This window comes from Pinus tabuliformis, chromosome 9 (assembly GCF_031772625.1).
Source record: "Pinus tabuliformis cultivar Carrire ecotype Pingquan chromosome 9, CPIR1, whole genome shotgun sequence".
Taxonomy (NCBI): Eukaryota; Viridiplantae; Streptophyta; class Pinopsida; order Pinales; family Pinaceae; genus Pinus; species Pinus tabuliformis.
Window position 1 is genome coordinate 536388161 of NC_142307.1, and position 6573 is coordinate 536394733.

General features: G+C 38.1%; 1 pseudogene; it reads left to right on the forward strand.

Moving 5' to 3' along the window:
- The first annotated feature begins 4921 nt into the window (after positions 1-4921).
- LOC149149615 (expansin-A13 pseudogene) lies at positions 4922-5882 on the forward strand (annotated as a pseudogene).
- The last annotated feature ends 691 nt before the right edge of the window (positions 5883-6573 follow it).

Consider the following 6573-nt stretch of genomic DNA (forward strand, 5'->3'; position numbering starts at 1 on the left):
ATCTCCACCAAAATTTAGCCCCTAAAGCCCTACTTATAACCTATGGATCATCCAAACCTAGACCTCCTTGGTTTTTGGGTTTACAAAACTTTTCCCAAGCTACCAAGGCCCATTTCCTTTTTTTCTCCCCCTTACCCCAAAGGAAGTCTCTTTGAATGGTTCTGAATTTTTGTAAGACTCCTTTTAGTGTTGGGAGTGCTGATAGCATGAGTACTGGGATAGATTGGAGAACAACCTTTGTAAGCACCAACCTTCCAGTCAAGTTTAAAGATCTAATGGTCCAACTCCTGATTTTGTCCTGCATCTTATTAATCACCGAGTCCCATATGCTCTTATGTAGAGGTTTAGTAGTTAGAGGGACTCCCAAATATCTTGAAGGAAGAGAATCCTTTTGAAAGCCTAGAATTTTGGAGATATTCCTTTGAATAGCAATATCGGTATTAAAGAAAAAGATCTTAGATTTGGAAAGATTTTCCTCCATACCGGTGGCCATGGAAAAGTCACTTAGAAGTTGTTTGTATGCCAAAGCTTCTTTGACTATAGGGACTCCCTGCAGCATGGTATCATCCACAAATTGTTGATGAGTCAAGGTTTGTCCATTCTCAGAAAGTTTAAGACCCTTGGTTTTGCCTTCTTCTTTTGCTTGCTTGATCGATCTACCAAGTCCTTCCATCATAAGTATAAAGAGAAAGGGAGAGAGCGGATCTCCCTGCCTGAGGCCTCTTGAGGGAATAAAAATCTCAGAGGGAGAACCATTTACCAAAATTGAAAAGCTAGAAGAAGTTACCAGAGCCATGACCCATCTAACCCAATTATGATCAAACCCAAAAGCAATAAGAACCCTTCTTATACAGGTCTAGTTCAACTTATCAAAGGCTTTGGCTAGGTCCAACCACATGATCATTCTAGCCTTCCTATTGCTAGTCAGTGAGTGCACCACCTCCTGTGCTTGAATGATTTTGTTGAGAATTTGTCTACCTTCCACATAACCAGATTGGTCCCCTGACACAAGAGTCGGGAGAAGAGGTTTGAGTCTATTGGTCACAACCTTGGATATAATCTTGTAAACCACATTACACAATGCTATGGGTCTAAACTTATCAAGAGTTAGGGCATTGTCCTATTTAGGGATCAGAGAAATGAAGGAGGTGTTGAGTGCCTTTAGAATAGTTCTATTCCTCCTGGAATCTTCTACTACATTCAGAATATCCTGTTTAACAATATTCCAGCAAGCTTTAAAGTAATCCACATTAAAACCATCAGGGCTCGACGCTTTACCATTCTGCATTTCCTTGAGGACTTCACTGATTTCCTCTTCAGTTACTGGCCTATTGAGGTTGAAATTATCCTCTCTGGACACTAGTCTTGGTATATGTCTTGTTAGATCCTTAATGAAAGGCTCTCTGTTTGAAATGGTTTCCTTTACAATCCCGCGAAAGTGCTGAACTAACACAGCTTCTATTTCTTCGTGGGTGCTGAGCAGTTTCCCTCCCTCATCTTTGATCGAAGAGATTCTATTATGAGCTATGTTTTCCAAGGTTGATCTGTGGAAAAAATTTGGTGTTTCGTTCTCCTTATTTTAGCCATTGCACTCTAGATTTTTGTTTCCAAAAGATTTCTTCTTGTTTACATAAGTTCTCCCATTCTTGTTGAAGTTTGGTGGCTCTGTCATTGCTGACTTTATCAAAGCCATCTTTGATAAGGGATTGGTTGAGTATCTGCAATTTTTTTTCTACATTTTTTTTTCCTTCAAAAATATTACCAAATTCCTTCTTGTTCCAATCTTTTAACCTGAGCTTGATATGTTTTAGTCTTTTGTGAAGAAGAAACATACTTGTGCCTTGAATATGCAAATCTTCAAACCACCAACTTGAAATGTTGCTGGTAAAATATGGATGGTAGAGCCAGATATTCTCAGATCTAAAAGGTCTATTCCTGGGAGTACCAATGCCCCTGATCTCCAATTGAATAGGCCAGTGATCGGATCCTCTATAGGGGAGAATCCTTGCTTCCATACCTTTATCATTGAGTATAAGGTCCTCTGAGATGATAAATATGTCTAACTTTGAGGCAACAAGAGACTCTCCTCCTCTTCTATTGTTCCAAGTAAAGAGACCATTGCTCGAATCAATGTCAACCAGCTTCATAGTTTCCATAAAAGATTGAAAAGCTAAGGAATCTTTGTTTAGAGTTCTGGTTCCCCCTTTTTTCTCTGATAGTGATTTGATCATGTTGAAATATCCACCCATAATCCATGGTGTCTCTACATATCTCTCTCTAAGATCCATAAGAGAATCTAGAAACCTGAATTTGTCATCCATTCTTTGAGGGCCATAAACATTCATGACCAGAATGGTCTCCCTTTCCCCCATAGGTTGAATGACCACTGATAAATAATTTCTAGAAGCCTCAACATCTATTATGCCAATATTTAGGGGATTCCAAAGAGTAAGAATGCCACCTGCTGTATTTTCTACCTTGACTTCTAGAAACTCAAATCAATTGAGCCATTTGCTATAAAGTTCTTTTATTTTCTGAATGGAACATTTAGTTTCCTAGATAAAAATAATATCTGGAGCTTCTTGTTTCATTCTGTTACTAAGTAATCTTTGCTTCCTTTTACTACCTAGACCCCTAATGTTCCAAGAAGTAAACTTCATCATTAAAGATTTGTGAAAGATTAACTGGTCAACTCTTTCATCTTACCTGAATCTATCATTAGCTTTCCACATTCCATCAACAACTCATTCTGCTTTTTTCTGCCTCTTTTCTTTCCTGGGTATCTAGGTGCTAATCCTGATGTGTTTTTTTTATAGATTTCACACCCTCGTTACCCTGTTTTTCCTTGTTACCTTGCCTGTCCACTCATTTAGCTTGGGTTTTCCATAAGTACAATTTTTGTACTCTAGAGAACTCTTCTTGAGGTAACGAGTCTAACCCTCCCATGGTTCCCTATTTCAAGAACCCTTCCAGATCTAGGTGCTCTCTATCCAGAATCTCTTGAAATTCGTGGTCCTCCATTTCCATCTCGCTCTGGGTCATTTCCTGGCCCATATCCAGTTCTACATCGCTCATCATAGTCTCTTTCTGTTTATTATTATTCTTAGTTTGGTCTTTGTCCTCCTCTATCTCCTTCTCCTCTGGACTTCCCTCCATACCCTGATCTCCTTTTGTCATCTCTTCTTCTTCCTCGAGGACTTGGAACTTGTTCATCTTAACTTGAGGCCCTTCTGCTTGATATTGCTTAGGTCCCCTTTTGTCCCCTTTTCCTCTATGGCTCACTTTTTGAAAGCTTTCCGTATCTTTCATTGTGGCAGCTTTTCTCTTATTCTCTAATTTACTGAGAGGGCAGTCCCTAAAAAGGTGTCCATGCTTATGACATTTTCGACATCTAAAGGGAATATGTTCATAGTTTAATGTTTGCACCCATTCTTCATCAAAAACCTCCAAGATCACCTCATCTGGTAAAGCTCCGGAGAGATCCATTTCCACATAGATTCATGCAAAGGAAGTGTATTTTCCTCTTCTAGTGGCTTCAGAAGCTTTGACAAAGTGCCCTAATTTATTACCTATGGAAGAGAGTAAAGTCTTACCCAAACCAGAACTAATGTGAAAGTCTCTTGCTCCGGGACAAAGTTCATTATCCATGGCCTCATATAGAGGCCAGCAGTAGCATGGAAGTAGGGCCCTCCTTCAAACACTCTATCTTTATCCTCAATATTTGTGAAGACCATAATAAAGAATCCTTTTGACCCCAAATGTAGGTCGATGCTCCCTTTTGGTTTCCAATGGTATTTAATCCATGTCTGTAAATGTTTTTCAGTGGGCCATACTCCCATGAATTTACAAATGATGGCATAAGTCCTCATGTGGTCCCTGTGTGCCTGCAAAGCAGGATCATTCAGAACTACTCTGGGTGTAACTTCAGCTTTGGGTTTACAAGGTCCCTTCTGTGCCTTGTTTTTTGCTCCCTTTTCCTTGTCGTTTTCCTCCTTATCTTTCGTGCATTTATTCTCCTGATCTTTGACTCCCTCTTGCTCTTCTTCCCTGTTCTCTGTCCCTTCTTCAGCAAGACCTCTGACCTCTTCTATTGGCTTCTTGCCTCAACTAGCAACAGTCTGCTTGTAGGAGGGATTGGAGCTCCCTCCTCCACGTCCTTCTATGGAGTTCAACACCTGTTACAGACTTTCATCCCTCCCTGTTCGTCACCGCCCTTCTCCCATTTTCAAATGGGATATGAAATTTCAATAATCATATTAAACTTGTATTTTCATTAAATAATGTTGTTATAATCATTGAAAAAATTTTGTACATTAATGTTTTTTTCACACCTAAATTTGACAAATTGAACTTTCTGTATTAGGTGACCATGATAGGAAAAAATTATTTACATAAAAAAAATTAATAATTAAAAATATTTTGGTAAAGGATTTATTTTCTCAACTAAATAAACCTATGAAATAATTATATTTAAAACAATATTTACCATTAATATTTGAAAATTGCCCATTCTGTGAATAGCGTTTATGGTTTATTAAAAGAACGAAGAAAGATGCATGTTTAGTGGCTTTGAACTGGTCAAACTTGACTTTTGAATAACAAGTTCATAAAAGTGCATAAATTTTTGTTGTAGCATTCCCACCAAGACAATGGAAACTGGGGCCAGCTAGTTGATGACGATTAAGTCACCTTGAACGAGAAGGGTAGTATTCTACCACAAATCTAACTATATATAAAACCTAGTTATGGTAAGGGGAAGAACAGGCCAATCTAAAGCTCAACACATTCAGCATATTAGCTTTAGATTTAGATTGAGTCACAATCAAAACACACGTACACAGGATGACAAAGAATCATATGATCAGTTTGATCATCCATATGGTAATAATGTGGTACTGTTCAGAACAATTTAAATTGGTAAATGCCGGCAACGGAAATGGATGGAGGGGCTTATGGAACGTCAACCGATATGGGTAAACTATTTCTTTTAATGATGTTTGTAAAGATTTTTCCATTTCAGATACTTGGATCAAATTTGCATATTCACGTGGGCTGGTTTTTTGCATCTAGTGGGTGGACAATCTACATTATCGCTGGTTTGGACTGTTGTTATGGTAGATTTAACTGATTCATGGAACATAATCCGTTTCTTAATCATTTGATTGCTGACTTTTATGGCGTGGCATCGCATGGTATGGCAGGAGGAGCTTGTGGGTACGACAATATGTACGCAGGTGGGTATGGCATAAGCAACACAGCACTGAGTGGTGCCCTTTTCAGAGCAGGGGAGGCCTACGTGTCTTGCTATCACTTGGTGTGCAATGCGAAATCTGATCCAGCTTGGTGTCTTCCAGGTGGAAGGAGAATTACAGTCACTGCTACGAGCTGGATGGTGCAACCCTCCTAGGCATCACTTTGACCTGTCGATGCCTGCATACCTCACCATTGCCCCCTACAAAGCGGGAATTGTTCCTGTATTTTACAAAAGGGTGCCATGCCTAAGGAATGGAGGAGTGAGGTTTACAATGAAAGGGAATTCCTACTTCAATCTGGTGGTCATCACAAACGTTGGTGGGAGCGGCGACGTGAGAAGCGTGTTGGTGAAATCAGCTGACTTTCCTGATTGGCAACCGATGCAGAGGAACTGGGGGGCCAATCGGCGATGTGAGAAGCGTGTTGGTGAAATCAGCTGACTTTCCTGATTGGCAACCGATGCAGAGGAACTGCGGGGCCAATTGCTAAGCAATATTGGCAAACTGGAAGGGAAGGCACTCTCCTTCATGGTAACGATTGGCGATGGACAAACTCTTACTTTCAACGATGCAGTTCCTGCTAACTGGGGATTCGGCCAAACATTCTTCACTAACACTCAGTTCAGCTAGTTTTCTAACTCAGTCAAATCCGGTCGTCTTTTCACTGAGGTTAAGATTCATAAGATCGTGGTGGCAGTACACCTACAATTGTTTCTCTCAGAAATAATATCGAAACCGAACTCCTGTTCTTAGATCAGAGTTCTATGGTAGCAATCTCCCGGTTATTTGATGTTGTTTCAGTAAATTTGAACGGAATGTTGTATTTGCTTACACTTGGCAATTTGGAGCAACATTTTATATATAAAGCTATTTATATTATATATATCTAGGATATGTATTTTATTTAATAAATTAAATAGTTTTTTTACTGGAATTTGGTAATATAATTTTAAGTGATATTGTGTTTTTTTGTTAATTTAAATATATATAATATTATATATATATATATATTAATTAATTATTTTAAATAATAAATTAAATAATTTTTTTAAATTTAATAACATAATTTCAAGAAAAATTGTGATTTTTTTTATTTTAAATATAATTTATTATTTTCAAAATCTACCATCTTAATTTTTTGTTTTTTGTTTTTTTGTAATTTAATTTTTTTTTTGTTCAAATTGATGGTGAGTTGGTCCAAATTTCTAACAATCCTTTTAATGAAAAGATAATGCCAAAAAATCGATGCTAGCATATTCCCATAACTTTCTCTAATGTCTTTGAATGCGTCACATTCCAAAATGAAATGTTTTTCCGATTC